This window comes from Manacus candei, unplaced genomic scaffold (assembly GCF_025592945.1).
Source record: "Manacus candei isolate 608988 ecotype Guabito, Panama unplaced genomic scaffold, ASM2559294v1 h1tg000047l, whole genome shotgun sequence".
NCBI classification, from domain to species: domain Eukaryota; kingdom Metazoa; phylum Chordata; class Aves; order Passeriformes; family Pipridae; genus Manacus; species Manacus candei.
The window spans coordinates 4,662,296-4,685,685 of NW_026138095.1; the positions used below are offsets into that span (position 1 = coordinate 4,662,296).

The window sequence follows — 23,390 nt, forward strand, 5'->3', positions numbered from 1 at the left end:
CGTGTTAGGTTTTGGTGAACCGGCGTTAGCTGAGGGAAAAATGTTCCACTGGAAAGTTTCCAGTTTGTCCCAGTGCTAAGATCTTGACACTTGGGCTTCGTATTTTTCATTCAGCTGAAGAATGGATTTTTATTTCCCAGTGTCATGCACAGAGACAGAAGGTAGTTTGCTGTACTGCTGATTGTATAAAATGATTTCTCCTGACACTGTAAAAAGAAGCCTTATTTTGCCATCTGCAGCAAGTGCTGCTGTCTCATACCTCCATGGTTTTTTGGCATCTCCTCACCCCTCAGTGTCTTTCCTCTAAAGGGATCACAAGGACTGTCAGCAGAGTGGTGAGACCACTAGTTCGTACTCAGAGACAGATTTTAATACCCCTCTCTGGAACTTGATTTCTGTCTTACTGTATTAGTTCAGTAGGGAAAACAGTACACCTTGCAGAGTTTTAAAAATTAATATGTATGGATTATAACAATAGACCTGTAACAGTTCTGACAAGTGTAGAAAACGTATTAGCTTCAACTACTGAACTTCATAAATCTCTCGAAAGTGAAGTATTTAACACTATCTTGAGGAAAGATGTCACAAGTTGTGGCACAAAACTGAGGTAGAGAAGGCACAGCACTGGGTGAATAGTCAACTGCACATTGAATGCAAATACAACACCCCCACACACACATCAAATATTTGATTCCACAGATTCTTCAGGACAAAAATGTATATGCAATATATAGAATTTAGCTCATCTTATTCAAGCTGCATATGTGACAGTTCTGAGCTTATTGGAAAACCTGAACCAAGTTCAGTTCTGCCAGTGATGGGACACTGCAAAACTGGACCCTTCCTGCACACTTAGCTCTTGACCTGCCTTCAGAACACTCATTCATTACGCCCCATTCAGGAAGTGATCTCACTGGAAAATCTGAGCAAAACAGAGGACAGACGTTCCAGACTCAAAAAGCTAAGGAATGTTCTTTCCTCCCTCCTACCTTGTCTTCTTTTAAATGAATTTAGACTTTGTGAAAAGCATCAGATGGACAGTCCAAGGCCCGAGGGCTGTTGTGGGTGCCCAACGTACAGACAATTTCAGTGTCCTCCTTTCACACTCAGGTGTCTTCACACTGAGCTGCAAGTTAAACTTCCCATCTTGGGCATCATAGAACTTCACTCAAAACTAGTGCAGAGATATTCACCCTTAAGCCTGAGGGTAAATATCTTTATAATCACAAAGACACTTTATTAATGCCATAATTCACCCCCTAAGGTTTTGAGTTCTCATAGCAGAAAAAAACCTGAACAACCCATTCTCACCTGAGCACTGATATGGAATTCTCATTACTGGTACTGCAGTATTATCCTTCAGTCACCAGCTCTCTCAACTTTGAGCATGGGCACCAAATTTGAACTAAAATCAGCATTAAACATAAGCCTATAGGATTGCTGTCTTACTTTTGGTAATGAAATAAGCATTAATGCAGTAACAAAATGTCAGCCAAACTTGAGCTGTATAGAGCAGACTAAATCCCAATCCTGGACATATTGCAGCAAGTCTTAAGGAAACCTGTGGACATTCCTGTGTGGCAGAGGTGATTCAGCTTCATGTCTCCATTCTACTCCCCAGAATTCTTGTTCTCTTTGGAAGAGTAACTCATCTCATTTCAAGAGTATAAAACTTCTCCATCTCCATTTCAATATTTCTGGGCTGTGTGACTACTTTCCTCAAGTACAATTGACAAAATTTTCCCCAATAAAGAATTAATTTTTCCACAGGAGAAAATAGGAAGTTTTCCAAGCCTGCTGAAACTGGTGTGAAACTATGAAAGAAAGTATTTGTAGAGAGTTAGCAGAGAACAAGTCAGACCTGTGGATACACTTTGTTCGATATCTCAAAACAGCCAAATGACTTCAGCTGGTGTTCTCTCCTCTACTTGACAATGACATGTTACACTTCCCCTGACGAGCTGAATTCAGATTTATCTCTGCTGTTGATTGCTGTTCTTTATGAGATGTAGATTTAGAAAGCTTTGCCACCCACTTGCAGCAAATTTAAATTTCTAAACAACAGCAAAGTTCAGCAACAGCGTCGTGAGTGAGGCTGCTGAAGGGCAATTATTCTCTTTACAAAGAGCAAGTCTCTCAAGCTATGTAGATATAGACACATACATATATTCAGACTAAATTTACTGTACTATGCTTGATTTCTCTTCACTATAACTATTTTCTGTGCCACCACTGAGAGCATTTCCAATGTACATATTTTCTCTGACACCTCTGGATATCATCATCATGTTCTCTCATGCCCTTGAGTGAGATTGACTCACTTCCATCTCTTCTGTTGCTATGAAAAAGTAAACAGTAGCTACAAAGCTGTCAATGAACTGGATTTTTTTTTCTGTCTTCAGTTAATCCTTTTATCTATATACCTGAGATACCTTGTTCTATAATCCAAGTCATACTCATATTTTACAAAAACTCTTGGTTAATCTTTTGCAGAAATATCTACCTGGATCTTGTGTTATTTTCACTTTGATCAAGCCAGACAAGCTACCAAATAAAAGAAGCTGACTGCATTTAATGCAATGATTATGCCAAATAATTCCTCAGAAGTAAGATTTTCAGAGAAGTAGGTCTTCTGGGGGTGCTCCCATCATCGAGCACACACAGGTAATACTCCTTTCTGTGTCTCATAAAGCGAAAAGAACTCCTAAAATTGAACTTCACCCACTCCAATCAAAATGCCACTCAACTTCTGATTGAAATATCCTTCATTCAAATCAGAGTGAGTGCCTTTAATGGCTACCCAAAAGGCTGTCAAATTAAATAAGAAACAAAATGCAAATAAATTAGCATTCCTAGCTACTGATACACTATAAATATTTATGAGGAAAAAAAGATGCTGTAATTTCGAATGATACCACAGGCCCATTTTGTACAAACAGTTAAAACAGTTATACATGCAATACCGTACTTTGCAATTTTTTTCCATTTCACATCACCATAATCACCTAATAAATATTTAAATGGACCCATTTGCTGTAACTATAAAAGAACCGTGTAAACTTGTTGTCATCTAGACACATAAGCCGCAGTGGAGTCAATGAATTTCAACAGTCACTTAATATTGCAAGCCACAAGCTACCTTAAACCTGCCAGCAACTGTCTGCCAGGAAGCTACTGTAGCACCACGGCTACCTCCTCCAACCCAGGACACGAGATTCATTATGAATGCGAGCATTGCTACTCTAATTAGGCCTGGGAGAGGTTTAACAACCATGCTACAGTCTTGCTGCTGACAAATATAAAAATAAAGCCTTGTTCAAATTAGCAATGTGAAGTGAGAAGGCCTAGAAGCAGCAACTGTCTGACCAGTAGTGAAACAGTTCTAATCTATAGTGAGGTTATTTTGCTTCATAAACTGCTAGTATGTTACCTGCAGGAGGTCTCCCTGTAAAATGAATTATAGTAAGCTATATGTGATAATTAACCGTGCATTAGCAAATATCTTGAAACAGGGGGGCTCTGTTTTCTCTGTATTTTGACTAATAAAAGCATGAATTTGTTCAACAAATGATCATTTAGGTTGTGGAATGCTAAGCATATTGGAAGAACACAGTAAGCAATAGAATATTGTAGGTGGACTAACAGTTTCCTTACAAAAACAGGCTGTTTAATAGGCTGGCTCCATACTACGTTATTCACAGTACTAAAAACCACAGTGTTGGGAAGACAAATACAATATACATTTAAAATAATATAAACCTTGTACTCATATTTACTTTAAAAATGCCATGGATGTGACAATAAAAAAAAATCCATAAGCAAACGTTTATTTCAGAAAGAGAAAATCCCAAATGACTCTTTCCAGAATGTAAACAGATAGTGAGGCAATTGGTATGGTCATCTTCTGCAGAGGGGAAAAAACCTCAGCTGGGTTTAAAATAGTCTACATCATATGAATGTGAAGCAAGGCAAAAAAAAAAAAAAATTAATTTATTATGTATACTGCTTAACACAATAAAAATAAAGTGGTGCCATAATTTATTTTAGCTTCATTTACATCTTAGGAAAACATATTTAACCATAACGCTTTATGGAGCTGTGACTGGAGCAGCCTCACTCTTGGCTGTGAATCAGGGGTCAGAGCCACTGCAGCATACACAGGTTGACAGTCTGTACCTCTTTATTCATACTATATGGACTGGAGCCCAAGCTTCCAAACATCACAAACTGAAACTCATTTAACTACAAGTAATCTGCCAGCTTTAGCCAGACTCCATGCAGGAATGACTCATTATAGGATTTGGCCTTATCAGGGGGAATTCGCAGCCCCAGCATTAGGGGGATCAGCCTCAGGTAAAAGGAGAAATTCTGAACAATGATGTTTCAGTTCATAAATATCACCATTCAGATGGCTCTCAAAAATTTGAATGTCTTTAAAACATCAGAAGTGTTCTGTAAATTTAAGATAAAGCCAAGATACCCCTCAGCTGTATGTGTCCATCTCCTTCTACCCAGCTCAGCTCTCACCTGCCCTGTGACAAACACCACACCTCCTTCGGCTGCCAGGTCTGTTCTAGTTGAGGTGAGGGGATTTCCAAGGCACAGAGTTATCACTGAGATGCCAGAATCATGAACATGTGGCAGACATTCAGTCTTAGAGCAAGACAGGATGCTCAGGGAGTTGGTCCCTGGAGAAAAGTGCGAGGCTGTGACTGCAGCATCCTGTGCCACACAGTCCAGAGCAGGAGTGGTCCTCACCACATTCCTGCAGCCCTCCTTTTGAACATCCATTTGGTTCAACCAAAGGATATTGCCTTTGTATCAGCTTTTTAATATCTTTAAAAACTATTTGGTGGTGTGTGTGTGTGTGCAGTAGATGCATATATATCATACACATGAAATATTTTCATTTTGCAGAGCTCAATGATTGTTGCCATCGAATTACAAAACACGGGTCAACAACACATTGCTGGGAAAGCATGTACAAAGGAAATAGGCATTCTCCTTATGGAAAACATTCTAGATAGTTAAAAACTTACTACAAATTAGTGGCAAGCACATGGCTACAGGTTATTTTTCCTGCTTCACTACAGAAAGATAAGAAATTACAAAGGCATATTTCCATTCCTTCAAGTGTGTAAACAGTTTTTGTCTCAAATTAATAAGCATCAATCAGCTGGGTAAGGAGGGCGAGTCTCAGATTCTGTTTTTCCCTAAATTTCTATCACAAGCATGTTTGACTTATATCCAAGAGGAATTTCAGTGTATATTTTTTTTAATGTTTCTCCCTCTCAACAACATGAGGGCATCAGATGATTTTAACCATCTCAATTTGAAAGTGACCACAGGTATTCATACTACTGCAGTTAATAAAGTTTGAAAATCCAGTGTCACTTTTAAAATTTGCTTTTCAGAAACAAACCCAAGCCCTTAAAAGTTGCTTTTACCATTGTGCTAACCTTCAGTTTTCTAAGGTAAATGAGAACTTAGAAAGTAGTGTGCTGTATTTTCTCAGTTGAATTATATTTATAGACTTCCAGGCAGAGGGTAAGATTGCCCCCTTTTGGAATTTTTCAGAGTAACAGTCCAAATAAAGAATCGGGTGCAAAGCATTCCTAATCCCTACTCAAGATATGCATCTCATCAGGGATTATTTGTGCTTCATACTGTTGTGTTCTCGTGTTACTATATATGTGGCTTCACATTCCTTATTAAAGCAACAGGCATGAAAGAATTCAACTGCTCTTGCCAGCAACCACAACGGCACAAAATCTAAAGTCAGATAAAGGTAAACATCTGGAACCTTCCAAGGAATGCAGTAGTAAAGATGGAACATATAACTGCATTCTCCCCTTCTCTGCTCTGTGGGACAAACTTCAGAGACAGTAATCTGTAACTACAGACCCCCATAAAGCAGCATTCTCTGATAAAATTTAAGGAGAGCTTAGTATTTTAAATAAGAAATGAGAGTACTGAAGTGCTGAAAACAACCAGGACAGTTCTTCTGATTCCAGATTTAATAGCAACCCCACCCTTGGTATACTGATCTGGTGGTTGGGCTTTTTTTTTTAAATTTGTCGTCTTTAATACATAAATGGTGGTCATTCATCAAGTGTACTAGTCCTTTAAAGAGATGTTCATGACCACAGGCAGAACATGCACAGTAACCAGAAGTCTGGATGGAGATATGTATTTTCATTAAAATCTTATTTTTTTAATTACATTGCCATCATGCCAAATATATCAATAATAATTTTTTACTGAAAACAATGCAATTTTGTCCTTTTAAATAGTTAATAATTAGCATCATTTGCAAATAAAGCATCATTGTTCTGTTACTTGACCAGTATCTTCTAATTTTACAAGGCTTATCATTTTACAGTGTACAATAAATTGCAATATACAGCACATTCCTATTTTTGTTTCAAAACTTATCTTTCAATTACCAAATCCCATTTATTTTCATATGAACCTGGGAGCTCAAAATCAGTAAAGAGTTTAATCTAAAGAATTGTCTCAGTGTATGGCTTCAGCTAGAAGTGGTTCAATGACCATCTGACAAGGGGAAACATGGAGAGATCTCCAAATGGAGACAGGTCAATAAACTGACACAAGCCAGCAATAAAATGGAAATCAGAGAGTATCAGTGGGAACTACACTGATGTATCTCATCACAGCTAAAGAAGAGTCTGTTCAAGCAAAGTAAGAAGAGCAGGCAGGCAGTTCAGCACATCAGACATAGAGGAAAACAGAATGTTTAAGCTGTGCAATTCTGCTGAAGAACTCCTCACCTAAACTCTGTGGGCAGTATTAAATGACACCCTCTCACTGAGCTGTTTCAGTCCCAGACTCTAAGGATTATAACATTTGGGTTTCCATCTTACTACAATCAAAATTATATCACCAAAGGCTGTTGTCTTCCAATAATATAGCTGTGGTTCAGTCAGCTAGACTGAGATTAGACTAATTTATGGGGAACAGTAAAGCTGAGCATCACTGCTGATCTTACACCCTGAGCACAATCCTATGGAGCAGTGCTCATGTGGGTGCTGTGAAAACACCACTGTGCCAATTAACTCCAATGCAAGTGCATCAGCAATAGGTCATGTCACTTATATCTCAGTTTTAAAAAAAATTTAAAAATCATCAGTGATATTTTTGCTGTGCTTAATATGGTATCATTCTTAACCTCTTAAGTATCAAACTTTTAAGAGTGCAATGAGAGTGATCCTTGTCACTTACAGAGGCTTCATCTTTGCTTCAGGGCGAGGAGATTCTCACAATAAAGAAGATTAGGTATTGCAAATTTTCATGTTTTCATAAAGAAGCTGAAGTCCCTGCTTTACTGAGTGGAACTCGGAGTAAAAACCCCCATTACACATAAAGCACCAAGTGTAACAAGATGAACCGCAATGTAACTTTCCAGACTGTTTGCCCAAGCTGTTTAATGCCCTGTGTATTTCTGCTGAGGGAAAGGGAGAGCTTAACTTGAATTATGTCCTTGCTGCTTTCAAAATACTTGAAACAGTTATTCAAAACTGTAGCCAGTGTGTCATGCATTCCAATACAGAATATAAGAATCTATGTATTTAGTGTCACTATAAGACTTTCACCTAGAGCTTTCCTTTCGGAGCCATGAAGTTAATCATGAGGAAGGAATGCACACTCTGATCATGCTAATTAGCTTACTGAATATGACTTCTAAAGAGATCACTTAATGTGTCCTCGAGGATGCTGAAAACCATTTTATTAAGAGAAATGCTTAGTTTCCTTTACTGACACATTCATTGGCTGTCATGAAGTAATCTGTAGCTGTCTTGATATCTATATATGGACAAGAAATAGCACTGCAGAAGACACATTCTAGGTTTAATAACCACATTTTATAGCCACTGAAAATTACTCTATAAGGGTAAGGACAAGAGCAGGAGAAAATTCACTCATGCTTTCAGAAAATTTAAATATGAACTTTCCAGGGCATACTTTTTACATATAAAGGGCATGAATCAGTGCTCTGGATCTCTGGCTTTTGTTTTACCTCTTTGTCATTACTGAAGGACACCAAGGAGCGGTGCCAACTGATACATAGTTTTGCTAATGATTGTAAAAGTGCTTTAAAAAAAAGTGTTATGTGCAATAAACTTTTTAACTGCTTCCTTAGCTAAGAAAAGAGCACCTTGTGGGTTTTACCATGGCTCAGAAATTTTTAGAATGTTCTCATCCTTGCCATGTTTTGATATAATTTCTTCCCATTTTGTCACCAAGGTCCTTATTATGGGCTGGGGCCTCAAGATAGCCAAGGTCTTAATTCAGTCAGTCTGCTGGAAGCTTGGGTGGAATGTTGGCCAAATATTCCCACCTGCTGCTCCCATCAGGCCTCATCTGCTCATTCCTCAATAGAACATGAAAAAAAAGGTTCTACCTCTTGTGGAGAAGTCCCAATGACTGTGCTCTTCCCTCTTTTTCTGTGCTTTAAGGAAGGATGGAAGATGTCACCCATGGAACAAAGCCAGCACCACTGCAGAGCAGTTGTCACAAGGACAGTGGTACTTGTAGGACAGGTAGGAATTCTGCTTGTTTATCTGTTAAGAAGGAAAAAAATCACTTCTTCCTTAGGAGGCTGTTTTGGAGCCTGACTGGAGCATGTGAAGGGGCTGATACAGTGCAATAGAATCTGAGTATTTGTAGCACAGAGTGATTTGAAAATAAAACTCTTTGTGAGTGTAGGAGAGAATGCTTATTATGTGCTTCCATAATCACATATTTCATCCAAAATTAGACTCTGTTGAGTAAATCCCCAAACAATTTATGACTTCTCTAAAGCAATTCCCCAATTGTTCTTCAGGCAACTCAAAGGCCATGGAGCACAGAAACTGCTGTAGGCTGCAGAATGTTTTCATCTGACTTATTGGTGACTTTCACTCTGCTTTTCCAATATCATAAATACAGCTAACAGATAAAGATTAAGACTATTTTATATAGGAGCTTTTATCAGTCATAAATCTATGGGGAAATAAGTTTTCATTGAAACAAAAACCTATCTTCTTTTGGGGGGGAGACCAAGTTTGTCCTAAAACCTCCTAAAAAGAGCAGCTGTAGTTTTCATAGTAACTTTACTAAAACTGATTTGATTTTAGGGGAAAGGATTTCTAGTCAGCTCTAATGACAGGGAGAATTACCTGTCATCATTCAATTTGGCTGAACAAGGACTTCTCACTTTATTCTATAAACGCAGAAAATACTTGTAAAAGCCTAGACTTATAACATCTAATAGCATCATCCACTAACTCTACACCAGGGAAGCTGTAGGAACAATAAAGGCAAGAAGTGCAAGAGAGGGCCTGTTGAGATTAGCAGTAAAGACTCAGAGTAATTGGACATGCCATCACACTGAAAACAAAGGAAATGGGCATTAATTCCTCAGTGAATTACTGGCTGCCCTTCTGTCATTGCTTGTATTGAGCTCAGAATGAAGTTTGAGGTAAGTTCTTTGGAGACTTTCTTTATCATGAGCTTAAAACCATTAAACAGTCTTTAAAAAAAGAAATCAGTACCACTTCATGCAGTATGTGGAAAGAGTACAGACAAGAATGTCATGCTACTCCCAAGGCAGTCAATTAAACTGTAACATGCATGTGCAGGCCAAGTTTCTTCCATCAGAAGGAGCAGTCTCCAGGAGACTATTTAGTTACATGAATCACTATTTATCTGGAGCCTCTGACAAGATAGAGCCAAATCGATTTCTTCCAGAGAAGACAGACTCAGGCTAAGTTATATTCCTGTTTTTCACTTCAAAAAGGCATAATCAGTTTATGAAACGTGAAATAAATGTAGCCTGTTGCAGTGTCACAGTTCCCCATAAATGTTCTAAAAACCAGAAGGGCTGTTGCTACAGCAGGAACATGAGCTTTGAATTCATTGCTAATGAGGAGTGCTTGGAAAACACACTGAGAAATAATTGCAGGTTAATAACCAGGTTTCAGAAAATCCAAATGATCCCTTTTTATTCCATGTGTCATAGCAGTCTGAGGCTGGTAGCACAATGCTACCTAATCTTAATTAGGTTCCTTCATCTTCCATTGGCTGGAGTTGATTTGTTCCAGTCAAAACTGGTCCCCTAAAGCTTTTGGTAACTCCCAAATTTACTTATTCTTTAGTTATCCCAACCAAACACGCACCTTTTTGGGAAGAACCAAAGGAAAGAAGAACTTTTCATTAAAAAACCACAGTTTGTCTCAGACTGTCATAAAACTCTCTGCATACTCATTCCAGTTTGCCAATTTTCAGTACTGAGTTTGCTCACGTGTAAATACAGGTAAGTTAGCACTATTAACACCCTCCCTTAAACCGACTCTTGAAGAAAAGAGTAGAAATATAAACAGTTCTGTAAATGGAAATTATAAACATTGAGTCTTAAATACGACCGTTACTTGTTTATAAGTCTGTCCTGTGAAAAGGTATTGACCACACATCAAAGTATCAGTATATACTTGGTTTAAAATATCAGCATATACTTGGAAGGCAAAACAAAAGTGTTTTCTCCCATACAGATATTTCAAATTCCATTCTTCGTATAAAATATTTTAAGTATTCAGAGAACAGCAAAGAAATAATCTGCCTGTGCATCACAGCAAAGAAAATGCAATTTTCATTCTTCAAAGATGAAAAATTGTGTCCAGAAACACAGACAGTAATCTGCTCATCAGATAAGTGAACTATGTGAGGAATTATTTGAAAATACTTACGTACAGTGACTCCACTTCGCTTTCCCCCTCTCCAGGCTACTTTGGTTTTCACTTGTGCTGTTATTCAAGCCTCAGCTGAAACAAACTGTCTTTGACGGGGATGGATTTCATCAGAGCTGCTTTGTCTGCCTGCAATTCCCTGGATGAACACTCTTCCAATAATTTATGTCACCACTGGAGTTCTCTTGCTCCCCCAGCACGGGCAGTGGGGCTGCTCTGTCATCTCCCACTGCCGGAGCTTCTGCGGGCAAGAAACAATAGCTGGGCAGCTGACAATGGATAGTGTGCAACTGCTGGGGAAAGGCAACCTGAGAGCACAGAGCAACACTTTAGATGGTAAGGGGACACTGCAGGGTGTCATCTGTCCTCCACTGGCATTTTGAACCCACAGAAAAACTATAAAATGCTGGTAATAAGCCTGTGAGGGCACAACAGCAATGGAAAAGGATTTAAAAATAATCGGTGTCATGAATAGCATGGTGTCCAAAAGGTAGATGTTCCTTTAAAATGAAATTATGTTTTAATAAGAGGACAAAACCCTCAATTTTTCTTTACCAAGAGAACAGCAAAGGCTGAAATACTCCTGACGGATACAATATTCCCTTCAATAAATTAAATTACACTATTGATGTTAGCACTATCATGCTGACAATGAGGATCAGAAACAGTGTAACTGTCTAAATAATAAAGGAATAACAAGAAATAATTCTAATATTTTATTGAAGGGCCATCTTTCTAACACAGCTTCCTAAGTTTATTCTAGTGTATGAGATACCTTCTGTGGCAAAACAAGTGAACAGATGAATTGTGACCTGAATTTTCAAGGCAAGCTCTCCATCAAAAAGAGAAGACTTCTCAAGATTCAGTTGTATGAATCAATAATCATACCCACAAGCCTACTAATTTATTTTGATTCTATATAAAGGAGTTCACAGAAATTTTACCAGATAGCTAAGGTTAGGTAACTATTCAATTTGGACAGAGAGTTCAGATAAGAATTTATATGTCCATTGGAAAATAATTAACTCGCTAACATCTATTAATAACCACAAAAACTGCTGGAAGAGGCAGTTCTGTTACTAATTTTTTAAAGTTCAGTAAAACTCATTTTTATAGACAGGACTAAACATTTTTAACACTTACTTTACAGCCTCCTCTGGGATGGTGTATACTGCTGCCAACTCAGCACCACTTCCTGACACTTTAGAGAAAAAAGAAAGAAATGTTAAACACAGTGGCAGAAGAAAAGGTTAAGTACCTTGATTCATTTTTCCACATTGGCATCTGAGATAACACAACTTTTATGAGAGGGCATTACCTTTTTGAATTGAAATCAACCATTTGATTTCTGCCCCCCACTCTCCTTGCAGAATCAGTATCAGAATCTTGACATTCAAAGTGTTTGTATTATTGGGAAGAAATAATCACTTAAAGATAAAAGCATGTAAGGATATAATTCCAACAATGTCATTAAGATCTAAAGGAAAGATTCCTGCCTAATAGTCCCCCAATACAGGGCTCAGATCCCAGAGATCCTTTAGGACATAAAGTGAAGGTATTATGGAGCCAGCCTACAATCCCTTACCACCATGACCTCATTCACATGGCAGTGTTGGACAGCAAGGACACAAAATAATCACAGTCACAAGGGTTTAAGATTGACCCTCTATGGACAAGTCCAGCCAGTGAGGGGCTGTTCTCGTCCCCTGGAGGGATAATAAACTGAAGGAAAAGGGAGGAGAGGGGAATCCGGTGGAAATTTCATTGTACCCCATAGTTTGAATGAAAGATCTCCCAATGCACTCCAAAAATTCCCTATTTTGCTGTAAATCTCTATTTCTTTTACCTCACGCAAAGAACTGGTAGAAGACAAACCATTTCACAACTTAAGTAAAGAAAAGTCTCTCACAGCTGAGCTATTTACAACTATTAACAGACCTTGCCCTGCTGGAGATGCAGCAGGTGTAGCTGGAAGGAGCAGAGGAGTGAAGTGTCTCTTCTATTTCAGGTGAAAAGCAAAAAGCAAAGAGGAGACTGAGGAGACCCTTTTATAATGGAGAAAGAAGCAAGGTTTTAAGGCTCACACCAAACTGTGCTCAAGGCCCAAAATAAAGGTCTTGGTCTGCAGAGCTCACAGGAATAACAGCAGAAAGTGCAATAAATGAAGCCTTGAGAGCCCCAGTTGAAGCCTTTTCCATCAACACACTCTCTTGGTCAGAAAATTCCTGAGATGTTCCCGTAACCAAGGGGGAGCCATACTGATGTCATCATATGGGGGGACAGTCAATAAGTATTTTTACACTTAGATAGAATGAAATTATTAATTTAGAAGTTTACAAGGTTCTTGAGACCTTCAGCCAAAGAAGACGAAAAATATTATATCCTGATTCATTTTAGCAATAGCCCACAGGTAAAACTTTCATGAATGGCAGGTCTAAATTTCGGGAGTGATTCAGTCAGATCAGGCTTCTAAATCATCTTAGGTGCATCTGAAACTTGTGCTTGAGGTGAAGTCAATCTAAGGAAAGAATGTACAACCAGGGTTTTCTTAAACAAGCACCAAGTAATGTAACTAGGTTAGAAAATAACTGAGATGTGAATATTGCTTGTTGAAAAATTAGCAGGGACAGCTATTGCAGGATTTCCTACAACTTTATGCAATTGTCAGAAGCAAAGGAATGAGGCTATTTTAAAATCAGCTGCTGTTTATAATGTTCCCTTTCAGATTTCCACTTCTAAATCTGAGCCCAAACTGCAGCAGGGACCCTCTGCTGACACGAGAAAATACTTGAGTCAGTGTTTTCCTCCTCAATCTTTCAGCTGACCTAAGCAGCTCCTAACACTTTCCAGGCTCAGATGACTCAGCACTACAGTTAGATAACATTTTTTTCATTCCTTCCTGAAGTTCAAATAACACATAAACAGTCTTTTACTCCTTTCAAGCTCAGACTTCAGCAGAGATCTTTCAGCTCCCTGGTTCTCTGAGCACCGACAGTTCAGCTTTACTAAGGCTCAGAGGAGAATGAGTCAGACATTGCCATCCAAAGAAAGCCATGTCCTGCTGTGTCTGTCATTATGTAGGAAGACTCTGACAGAGAATTCAGGCTGCCATGCCTTGTTATCCAACTGTATTCCTAACCAAAGTTGAGTTTTCCCTTTTCTGACCCCTCCTCCAAGTCTACCAGCTGCAGCAGGCAGTCCAGAGCTGCTTCACTGGGTACCAGACCCATTGATTGTTTCCATTAACCCTGGAAGCACAGCTTCTAGGGGCTCACTCAAAACCTCATTTTCTCAAAACAGAGTTATCAGAATGAGGGAGACACTAAACCTGCTGAGATAAAGCCAAAATGGACATTCTCAATTTTCTAAGTTGCCAAACATGTCCAAATGAAGAAAAAAGTTCTGCCAGAGTTTTGGCAGCTGTCCAGTATTCTGGGCCTGATCAACACCCGTAGAGATTCTTTCAGAGATTCAAAAGGGAGTTACTGAAATGTATACAAAGCACATTTATATAAACAATTTCAACAGTCCCACATAAACCTAATTTGTGCAAAGGTGAACATCATCCACTGAACACCTGCAGCACCACCTTATTCAGAAGTGTATTACTGACATTATGAAATCCCAAATCAATCCAAGTGGGATATTTTCCCTATCAATAATAGCAATAATGTCTTTTTCTTGGAATATCCAATCTTTCCATTTCATGAGCAGCACCCTTCTGCTTCAGAGACAGGGAAATCAAGTCACAAGAAAGGTACTGGCTAAGTAAAAGTACCCAGTACTCCACAGCTAAAGGCTGGATTAGAACCTGAATATTTGAAGTTACCACCCAGATCCTCAGTAACCAGCCTGCCCAGAGAGCTGACAGAGCTCCACAGCCCCTGCCAGTCACAACCACATCTCCAGTGGAGAAGTTCAAACCCCAGCAGCCAATAGCTGTGTGTACCTTCTGCAGGCACTTTCTGAGGGCTGGGGCTTCTGCTCAGGGCTGGCTATTTTTGGCTGGTGTTCACAGCTCCAATTGAGCAGCCTCAGGCGAGTACACCTGGCAACAGTGGCTCAGAACAAGGCTGACACAGACACACAACACAAACAGGAAGAAATGGAGAGAGAGCCTGGGTGTTATTGATATAAGGTTGTATTTTTACTAGGTTAATAAATACAGTGTCTGCTCATTCCTGTAGGTGTGTGGAAATCTCATTTCACAATGTCACATTCCTGAAGAGCACAGTTGGCATAATGCAGATAATGTGCTTTAAATACAACACTCATTACCTTCTCATTTTATAAATTGGACTGCAGCAGACTTAAGATAGGGGAAAGGTAATGCAGAAAGCTGCTGTCTTCACTTCTGATGCCAGGTTAGCCACCATCACTCCTATCAAGCCAGCCTAATTGCTTTGGTTTTGTGGGCTCTTAGGGAATAACATTATTACAAGTTTGGAAAAAATAACAACATTGACTGTGCTGACTTTTGATCAATCACCACCTAGCCAGGAACGTCAGACCTATTAAGTGTCCCTTGTTTGCCAAAAATTAATGAACCAAAAATAAGTACCAGAGGTTGGAACCAGCTCTGTCTCAATGCCACAGTCACACTGGAAAATGAGGAAAGGCAAAAATGAGTGAAAGAAGAAAGCAAAGGTTAGTAATAATTGCAGCATGATTTTTTTTTCTTCATTATTACATATGAGCAACTACTAGAACCCATGGTAGGCAAAGTGAAGACAGGTCATTTTAGATTTTATCAATCAAAGTTTCAAGCAGATTCAAAATAAGGAATGAACAGTAAATACTCTTCTTGTCCATCAGTTCATATACACATGCAGTTGAACAGAAAAACAGTCAGCCAAATGAACCAGCCTTCAATAAAAGAGAGTTCCAAACCCAAACTTATGAAACAGCATGAATTAACTCATAGTTTTCCTTCGAGCCTTTCATTTTGTACATCCTGGTGAATTTTCATGAGACTGTCCCAAAGTCTTTGATAAACTATTTCATGATGAAAATACATTAAACATGCCTTTTTTTTTAATTAAGTTTGAAACAAACAGTCTAATGTCTAAAAATATAACCAAGAATCTTTAAAGTAATCCAAAGAAGCATGGCTTTTTAAATTCTGCAGATTTTATCATATTTCAATAGGAACATATACCATTTTTATTTTTAGTACTATTGCAACCTCTTTTCTTTTTCCCCCCCAAGATCCTTTGGCAACAATAAGCTTATTTGTTTTCCTTTTATAAAATGGTCAGATTCTCTCAAGACAATTAAAAGGAACCATGCTGTTTGAAGTAACACTGCCATTATCCTGCCAATGAGCCCTTGTAATCCTGAGGTTATGGTAGGAGCAAAAGAATTTTAGTACAAGCAATGACAGCCAGTCCCACAACTTCTGAATGTGCCATGTCAGAAGAAAATTGCAAGAGGATATTGCATCCATTAGGATTATATCCTTGAATCATTTGAAGGTTAATACTTTCAAAATAAATAAAAGGTCAAAAGCAGGTTTGCATTTCTCAGGTGAAAGGCTCAGACCATGATCTCAGCCAAAATGGCTTAGAGTTCAATCAAAGGCTCAAAACACAAATTTACAACAGAAAAAAAAATCATTTTGACTTATCTAATTTTTTTTTAGGAAGAAATTAAATCTGAAAAATATCAGAATGCCAATTTTGCACCCACTTTCCACATGAAGCGTCTTACCTTTTTCAGTTTGAAAGCACCATTAGGTTTCCACATTTCTTTATAAATCTGAAACTTAGCAAATCTCAAAATATATTATCATGTGTTCTCTTTCAGTATTGAAATCAGGGGAGGGATTGGCTGGGCACTGTCTCAAACCGCAGCTAGTCCTTTCACAGATTGTGTGAAACAATATTTACATTATTATATTTCTATAATATCAATATTTCTATTTTTATGTTATTATGCTGTTTACAAGCATAAACAGGCAGTGCTATGTGTATTCCAAGCCTCTGAGCAGTCACATCCCAGCTGCAGTGTGAGCCGAGGCTCCAGGATCCAAGGTGCCAAAGAGCCACCACATCCCAGGCCACGGGACCGGAGCATTAAACTGGAAATACCACTTCAACTGTAAAACATTTGCCTCTCCCCCACGTTACGTTATATATTTGTTTCAGAGAGGTATTGAAATAAATATTTACACAATCAAAATGGCCACGTGCGCAAACATACTCCCGTGTGGGGTCATCTCGAGGATGTTCCGACCACGTAAATTTTGGGCTCATTATCTCCGAGACTACAGCACTGGCATTGTCCGAACCTAAATTTTTAAACGTGGTCATCACGTGGCTGAAGTTCAAAACTGCACCTTGAAATTCAAGCAGAGGTTGTGTGGGGGCTGAACGACTGCCCGTGAGGCCTCAGGAGCCCCCGGCTCACCTGCCCTCACAGCTCGGCCTCCGCCAAACCTTCCACCAACACCCAAAAACCAAAAACAGCTCTGCAGTGGATCCTGTCCCACCCTCCAGCCCCAGGGGCTGTGGAGCTGTGGGGAAAGAGTGTAGCTGTGAAAAAAGATGTCTGAAATCTGGCTCTGTCACCACTAACCTTTAGCAGGAGAGAAACTTTCCCTCCAATGAGAGAAGCTTTCCCTGAGGTGCCGAGAGAGCAGCTTTCCCTCAGGTGAGCAGGAGAGGAGTTTTCCTCCTGGCAGGAGAGCAGCTTTCCCTCAGGTGAGCAGTACTTTTGCCTCAGATGAGAGGAGAGGATTTTTCCCTTGGGTGACAGGAGTTTTCCCTCAGGTGGCAGGACAGAAATCTTCCCTCAAGTGACAGCAGTTTTCCCTCAGGTGACAGAAGTTTTCCCTCAGGTGACAGTAGTTTTCCCTCAGGTGACGACATTTTTCCCTCAGGTGGCAGGAGAGAAGCTTTTCCTGAGGTGTCATGAGAGATGCTTTCCCTCAGGTGACAGTAACTTTCTCTCAGATGAGAAGAGAGGATTTTTCCCTCAAGTGACAGTAGTTTTCCCTCAGGTGACAGTAGTTTTCCCTCAGTGCTGAGCTAAGGTGAGATGGGACAGAAATCCCCACTCTTCAGGTTTGATATATATAGGTTATATATAGATTTGATTATAAACTCTTCTGCTTCATCTCCCTCAGCCATTGTGCTGAAGAGGAGGGCGGTTTCCTTGCCATGCCACTGATCCAATGGTCCTTGGTCAGAAAATTCCTGAGGGCTTTAATGCTGAAGTGCTGGTCCAGTCACAGGTCCAGGAGCTCTTTTGAGACCTGGGTTATATTTTACTGCCATCTTGCTGTTTATTTTGTTGTCATTTTCCCCCTTGTTCAGAGCAAAACACATTCACAGAGGAAGGAATCACTCAGGGAGGGACAGAAGACGGGTGTTATTCATGTGATATTCTGTGTGTATCAGCAGATCAAGGGAAAGTACCCTTTTCTGCTTTGATAGATATTTTCTTTTGGTTTTTATATTTTCTGCTGTTGTTGAGAGATGAGTGAACTCCACTTTTTTTCCCCTGAGTTTTCTGGAGTTTGGAAAGGGTGAAGGGAGATGCTGCATTCAGTGTATCGTCATCTTGGGCACTGGCTTTTTCCATGTGGCAAATAAAAAGTGATTTAGCATAAACAGCTAAAAAGGGGGAGGAAGGGGCTGCAATGTGAGACATGCAGTCATTGTCAAAGATTTCCTTTGCTAACTGTTACTTTGCAGATTTAGCAGCCAACATTACATGGAAAATGTTGGAGAGGAAGGAAATTATCCCATTCAGTTTCTGCCATTGCTTTTATCTTGATTCCCTGGGGCTTTATGGGGGCAAATTGTAGTCCAGGCAAGAAGAGCTGGGAGGCTGTGGAGTCTATCTGGCATTAGGCAGTGAAGCTGAGGAAGATATTTTTAGTGAATTTACTCAATACTGTGATCAGTGGTAGTTTATAGCTCAGGTATCAGGCTCTGGGTCCCTGCCCAATGTTGTTTTACTTTCACTCTTACTTATAAACACATCTACATCCAGATAAAAGCTTCTTTGTAAATTTTATTTATTTGGAGGTTTCTGCATGTGATGGAAAAGCTTTAAATGGTAGATGCAGAACTAGCTTTGGATCTAGACAAATTTCACACTCACCAAAACAAATTTGAGCCAAATTTAGAAGTAGTGCCATATGACATGCTCTTGGGGAGTGAGAGGTTGGCTGTAGGCCCAGATCTGACAAAGATCTTTTGCACATTTTTATCTTTATACTCTGTGAATAGTCTCACTGATTGTTCTGTCAACCTGAAGTACTAAAACATCAGCAGACTGGCCTTTAAGTTTTAAAAGATTGATCTGTAAATCAAAGAACTTTTTAAGAAGGTATTTTTTAATTTGCTTTCTGTTTACTGAGCCTTAAGGAAACATCTGTGTCATGTTTTCCAGTCTTTTTCTTTGCAATGACAGAAACTCTATTTTTTCTGGAGGTTCTCATGCAGATTTATGACTTTCAGAAATGAGATTTTAGGCAGATATCATTGGAAGATTCTTGGTAGGAACTGAGAGAGTTGGCAACACAGACAACACAACAGTGAGCATCGAAGCCCTTGTTTAAAGCTTGCAGAAAGCCTTGGATCACAGTTTCTTTGGAGCCAGAGCCTTAATTGTATTGTGGCTGAGTGGTGCACATGCAGTTATGTGTTAGACTGTGTAGCTTCACTCTTCTGCTGCTGTGAGAATCTGCTGCAGTCTTTTCATTGCACCAAATTCAGTCCCTCATGCAGCTGGTCCAAGGAAAGTACTGGTGAATTAAAGATAATTACAGGCCAATGACTGATGCTCTTACCCTATGGAAATCATGGGGAGTGAGTAAGATGGCAAAGATTTTGATTTACCATTGAAGCAAGTGTCTTTTGGAGAAAGCCAGCATAACCACAGCAGCAACAACAACAAAAAATACCATGGAAATTCTCCGGATAACAACCAGAAAATTAAATGTTGTGTAAACGAGGACAACAAAATTAGCGTGTAGCTGGAAACAACAGAGAAGCAAGCATTCAAAGGGTATTATTCATGTATTTTAATTAAAAATTAAAGCAGCTTAGGGGCTGACCTAAAGTGCTGGCAGTGAAATCAAACCAAATCCAAGAATTTTTTTTACATACAGCACTCAGTAGCCCCAGTTGCCATCAGCCAATGCTACTACAAGTTTCTAAAAAAAGTGTAATTACACAGTCTCTGTCTTGGTTTGGTGTGACAGACAAAGGGTGAGTTTTACACATGGAGAAATACAGCATAAAAAAGCTGAGGTTTTTCTCCATGAAACAGAAAATATTTCTGGGAGGAGCTGAATACAGATCTCAAGTCTGAAGGGAATATTTTACCTATAAGAGTATTCTTGCTGGTCACTTTTGTGACAATCCACACCGTTGCTTTGTTATGTAATGGAATATTTTTATTGCAGTTTAATTAAAGGGGTCAGTTAAATACGTATTTACCATATATTTTTATCACAATATATCTCTGTCATGTTTTCTGTGTCTAGATGTCCACTGTAATCATCATAGATTCCCATGAAGGATGAGACATGGATTGCTACAGGGAAAAGCAATGCTGTATCTGCCCAGGTTGGTGCACATTTGAACACAGGTAGCAAAAGCTGCATGCAGTTTGAGTTGCACAAATTAACATTTATTAAAATAGTTGGGCTATTAAAATCTATTTTCATAGCAGGTAAGTGGACAAAGGGAAATGAAAGCAGCTTTGCTTGGCCTGCAGGACACAGATAAACAGTGAAGCAAAACTCAGCCCAAAATCCCCGTGTCCATGGTCAGGGCTTGCAGACAAAGTTAATGAACTGTCAAAATATATTGTGATAGCATCTATGTCTTTTCAAACTGCAGAAAATGTGTTTTCTCTTGCAAGATACTATCTTTAACCAACCTTCCTCTAAGCTTAATTGTCTACAGATTGTAATTACTGATCTTCTCAGACTGAGCCCTCCTTAAGTACCTCCTTCTTTTGGAGGGGACTGTGGGCCAAAGTGTTACAGCCTCTTCAAGTGTCCTGTGTTGGTACAAGCCTGGCATTGTGCAGGACTGGAAAGGCCTTGGTATAAAAGTGATTCTGCAAAATATTTCTTCCAAAGATCCTGATTTTTTAAAAACTTATTCAGGAAAAGGTAACTTCTCCAAAATTCCTTGGGAAGTTTTCTCACGTCCAGACTACTCCAGAAAAAACTCTCAGAATGAAAAATATCTGTGGGCTGCAAGGCTTGTTCCAGGGCTCATCAAACACCAAGACTTCCTTTGACTTTAGGAACACTGTATTAGGTTGTTGAAGGCATCAGAAATGACCTTGGAACTGTTTGGGAAAGGCACCTGCTGTGTTAGACAAGTGGCATAGGACCCAGTTTGATTTTTGGCTTCATCAGGTGGCTTGTGAGAGACCCATACCAGGTTCTTTACATTGAAGAGAAAGCCTAAATCATGTTTTGAAATGCAAGCCATGGCCTCTTGTATAGTCTGCTCTGTGCAGACAGAGCAGTAATAAATGGGGTTTGGGACAGCATATTTAGTTTAATTGCTACTTCACTCAACAAAACCCTGATAAAATCCATAATAAGCAAAGCAACACTCCATAAGCTTTTTAATGGTTGCAATATAAAGGGATTCTCATTCGTCTTACTGGCATTATTTATAAGAAACCTTCTCCTACATATAGGTTGGGGCTTAATTTCAGCATTTTATGGCCAATCCTGACTAAACAATGCCCTATATTGTAGCCACTTTATTAAAACAATTGGAATATGATCCTATTGTAATTTTATATAATAATATTCTTGAGAAATAGTTTTTTAATGTTACTGTGATGGTGGCAATTGATTTTCAGTTGCTCAGCATTCTGGCACCTGCATACTTTGTGTGTATATATATATATATATATATATTTATATATGTGTGTGTGTGTGTATGAGTATTTTTAATGAGGGACTGGCTGCTTGCCAGATTAAGGACCATGATAAAGGGGATACATTTCAGTCCAATAATATAATCTAGTCAAATATTGTAATCAACTCTTTGCAGACTGTTGGGGTTTTTTGTGTAAAGAGGTGTGATTTTCATTAAGATCTATCTTATGTATAAATCACCAAAACAAGTAATTTCTTAGGCTGCAATATCTAGAAGCAACAAGAGCACAGTGAACATTTTCTAAGTATTTAGAAGTTTGATTTTTTTCTTTCCTTACTTAGATACTGTAAATTATGAAATCTTTCATATATAACTTTGAAGAAAGCACTTAATACAGAACATGTTATACTTTAAGTTAATACATTAACATTTTTCTCATCCAAAATTGAGGCTGAGTGGGAAAATCATCAGAAAATAAACATTTTTTAAAGAAGATAAAATCTGGTTTAATTTTGTTTTCTTTTTGAATTTAGCTTGAGATTTTGCAATCCTTTTATAAAACTAACATATTGCAGAGGAGGACTGATATTTTTAATTTAAACTTCATCTCCTTATAAACCACTTTTTTATCGTTACCTATGAAGTCTGAACTGCATTTCTTCAGATGTTGCTTTCATATATTTGATGGCGTGTAGAAAATATTAGTAAATAATTTAATGTTTATTTTTAACAAGAAATTTCAGAGGGATCTTGTCAGACTTGGTAGACAATCTCAGTGGCACTACCATGCTGCCCTCTGGAGTACACTGACAAAGCACCACATGGTAAAAGTTTTACAGGCATCTGCTCTTCCTCATGGCATCCAAGAAAATGATCCCTGGAAAAAGGATACCCTTGGCTAAGCTCTTTGAAAAGCAGGATGAGTATGGAGTGTTTCACTTCACTTAGCCCAGAATTTTCTGGGCATGGATCATGTTATATGTTACTATGTAGGATTTCATCCCTGGCTAGACCCCAAAGTGTTTGATTAAAATATAAGTGATTATTGTAGGATCACCTCAGTGCTTGTCTTCTAATTCTTTAGTGTAGATTTCAGTGTTTGGTTTAGAATCCCCAAACTGAGGTTTCTCAGCAAAACTGAATTGTGTCATCCAGAGGTGCAAGAGCAGTGTCAGACTGTCTCATTCAATCCAGCTCCTGTGGCTCCTGTGTAACCTAAGGATCAGAAGTCCTGGGATTCTACCAGGAGAAAGTAGGAGGTATCAAAGACAATAATAAAACACATCATTTCTCTTTACAAGCTCAAAAATCCCTGAGACATTTGGAAAACATATGCATCTGTTGTTTCCTAAATTAGTTCATCTTTCTCCAAGATGTGTCTTGTGGAAAAATTAGAAACTCCCCTTCACTGCTCCCTCTTCCCCCTGCCTTCCCCAGATTGCTTTAAATCCATATAAGAATGAAAACAAAGGTCAGGCATTTATATTCTTGCTAAGTTCTGGAAAAAATACCCAAATAAAGCAACAACATCAACAAAAAAAGAGTGAATTTTAGGCTCAGTTTGAATTACTTTAATATCTTTTGAGGAATCTTTTACTTAATGTAGATATTTAATAGAAAGATTGCCAGTTGCAGCTTGTATACAGCTGGAAGTGGGGTTAAAAAAACAGCACAAGCAGAAAGTACAAGAAACACCTTCTTTATCCTGCTTCTCCAATACAGATATATATATAATATATATAATTTATGTTCATTTCTGCATCCTTTCTCTGCTTCCACA

General features: G+C 38.8%; 1 protein-coding gene and 1 long non-coding RNA gene across 2 annotated transcripts in view; one reads left to right on the plus strand and one right to left on the minus strand.

Annotated features, from left to right (window-relative positions):
* ANKFN1 (ankyrin repeat and fibronectin type III domain containing 1) overlaps positions 1-17,436 on the minus strand; it is a 129,693-nt gene extending 112,257 nt beyond the window's left edge. The window contains exons 1-3 of the mRNA XM_051797926.1: positions 17,322-17,436; positions 11,889-11,946; positions 10,746-10,986 (exon numbers count right to left, since the gene is read on the minus strand). The gene's annotated coding sequence lies outside the window, so the exon portion shown is untranslated. The remainder of the gene's footprint in view (positions 1-10,745; positions 10,987-11,888; positions 11,947-17,321) is intronic.
* A 174-nt stretch (positions 17,437-17,610) lies between these two features.
* On the plus strand, positions 17,611-20,287 carry LOC127475813 (uncharacterized). Its single transcript, XR_007906346.1, has 3 exons — positions 17,611-17,677; positions 17,746-17,778; positions 20,245-20,287. It is a non-coding gene; the product is annotated as an uncharacterized LOC127475813 (long non-coding RNA).
* The last annotated feature ends 3,103 nt before the right edge of the window (positions 20,288-23,390 follow it).